Consider the following 3,070-nt stretch of genomic DNA (forward strand, 5'->3'; position numbering starts at 1 on the left):
AAAAAAAAATGTATTTAAAATACTATTTGAATACTTTTCATACAAAAGTATTTGAGTAATACTCAATTACTTTACAAAAGTATTTCAAATACTAAGAATACAATTAAAAAATAATAATAATGTTTTTATTTTAACTAAGAGCAAAAGGTTCCACCTAAATAATTACCAAGAGGGTAATTTGAGTCAAATATTGAGTACTCTTAAATTAAGAGAACTCATTTATTATTTTCGATATTTTTTGTTAGAGGTAAATAAAATTAATTATTGGAGACTAATCAGTGAAAAAAATAAATATTAGTACACGTGTAAAAACCTGTAAAGTATGTCTTATTATTGACAATAGAGGAAATCATTTGAACCTGCAATAGGCTATTGTAGGTTCTACTGATGTATTAAAAATAGACGTATACATAATAGCATTTAGATAAGCACAATAATTATGTTATACTATAATGTAACATATAAAATAACAGAGAATTATTCTCAATTTTCATTTTGACTGAGTTTAATTTGCTTGCTGTGTTACGGTTAGCAAATTAGAAAAAAAAAGTATATTAATAGTACTGAATATTAAACAGTATTAAATACTAAATAATTGTATTTAAAATACTACTCAGATACTTTTTATTAAATGTATTTAAAAATACTATTCAATACCAATGAAAGTATTTGAATACTTTTATTCAAATACATTTACTCAAATGCTTTACGCCTTTGATATTAGGTTAGAATATATTTGTAAGCCTATGCGTATTGGGTAGCTAGTCTCGTTACTAATGTCTTTGTTTTAATAAACATCGCGCCGGCAGACAGCGTAAAGAAACTTACAAATATATTTTTAGTGTTTAATTTTTGTCTTGGTGATTATTGTGCCGCAACCTTTCAAGGTGCTTTATTTTAGCACCGGGACACATTGGGCCACCACAATTCTGCCTTGATAAATTTTTTACATAGATATAGATATTTCTGAATCTTGTTTTGGCCAGGCCAGAGGAAAATTTAAGAAATATTGGTATCGATCTCTCAATAAAATATACTCTCTAAAAAATACTTATTCAACAGACGTAAAAAAATTAATAAGTAAAAAAAATAAAAATTGTATTTATAATAAAATACAGAGTGTTTAGAATCAATCACAAGTAAGACCAGTTGTAGACTTTGTGTAATTAAATCATATTATTTAAAGTCTTGAGTCGTTTTTTGTAATCAATTATATAGACTATATTACATATAGTGTAAATCGTATACGTAGTGCGTTTAATACGGAAATCAACACTGGATTACTTAAAATATTATTGTATCACACAGGACGTAAGGTAAGTACAATTTAACCTATGCTTTCGAACTTCCAACAATCTATTGCGTGATAAACCATTAATAATTAATGAGAGAAACAATTAATGAGAAAATTAATTTAAATAAAATTGAAGACAATTAAATCTACATTAAAATTACAAAAACTTATAACAAATAATGATTACAATAATTTACTAAGCACCCCTAATTTATTTTTATTCACTCTCTATTTTTTTTCTCCTTTTTCTTTTCATTCTTTTTATTTTTGGTTTATTACAATACACATAAAACTAATAAATATAAGCCGTTTTTGAGCTCAAAGAAATACAAGAAAAATTAATAAAATTGCATTTTGTAATGGTAAAAGCTTTTATTTACCGTCTTAAAAATAAAATTTTGCAGTTAAAATAATTTTTTTACAAACCAAGATTTTTTAATGAAATGTTGAAAATTAAGTTTTTTTTTTTTTTTCGTAATATAATTTTTAGTAATGCACATAATTTTGTCATTTATTTATTTTTAATTTTTATCCATATTTATATATCATATGGTAACAAATAATGTCTTTGAATTTAAAAAAATGAACTTTTTTATACATATTTTATACTTTTTTAGAATTGGGGTCTAATAGACCCCCACGCGACTATGAACGTTAAAAATAGGTACGTGCCTGCTTAAGGGTTAAAAAGTCTATGATATAAATTTCATAAATTTCTGAATTATACCAGCACACACGTTAGGTGATTTCACATGGAATGCCCATATACATATATTATTTTTATTGGTATACATATCATTTTATGTGATTGATTAATTGAAGTCTTAAATAATACATTAATGATATACTGTTTATATCATGACACAATATTTTACTATTATTTACCCCTGTCGTGAAAACCTATATTTTCCAAATGTTCAAAACGAGTTTAAATATTCGTTGAAAACATATATGTGTTGTGACGGAACACTACTTTTACTACTATTACTATTTGTAATACCCAAAGAGAAACAACAAATTGAAAGGTGGAAAGGGTGGTTTGAGGTACTGGGCAATAGAATGAAGTGGAAAGGGATCTCGGATAGTATGCCTACGCAAACATGTCTGATGTATATGAATACTATGAAATAACAACGAAGGATTACTATCTACTTCCTGCACAGAAACACACGACTTCTGACGAGTCACAAATATCGCATTTCTTTATAAAAGTTTTTAGTTAATTTTTTTTCAACAACATACCTTACTCTAATTGTTTATTACTAAAAAATCCTTATATGAAGGTGTTATTATAAATGAATATTATCACTCATCTCTAGTTATCTTGATAGAACAGATATTCTGTTGAGATGAATTATGTAGTTGATGTCACTGTAAGCAATGTATAACATATGTTAAGTATATGGGTCTGTATATATACTTGAAATTGCGCGACTCTTATTATTATATTAATTCGCGTATAACTATTTCTCTAGTACAATTATATATTATATTTAACCCAAGCTAAAATCAAATTTATTATTTGTTGGTATTTATGTAAACCCCTTTCAGTATATTATTGTCGTATGAGTAATGTTTTGCACTAATGCGTTTGTAATTAAACAATTTGTAAAACCAATCAATAACTTCTAAATGATATAACTGTCTGGCGCAATAAATTATTTCCAAGTAGCCTACGTCTTTTCAGTCGTCCATATCTAGGGTAGATGCGAGCTCAATTTCAGTTCTTTGCACAATAGATTATACTTGTGTCCTACACTCCGATGGCCCACACTG

The sequence above is a fragment of the Daktulosphaira vitifoliae genome, unplaced genomic scaffold (genome assembly GCF_025091365.1).
Source record: "Daktulosphaira vitifoliae isolate Bord-2020 unplaced genomic scaffold, ASM2509136v1 Scaffold_1, whole genome shotgun sequence".
Lineage (NCBI taxonomy): Eukaryota > Metazoa > Arthropoda > Insecta > Hemiptera > Phylloxeridae > Daktulosphaira > Daktulosphaira vitifoliae.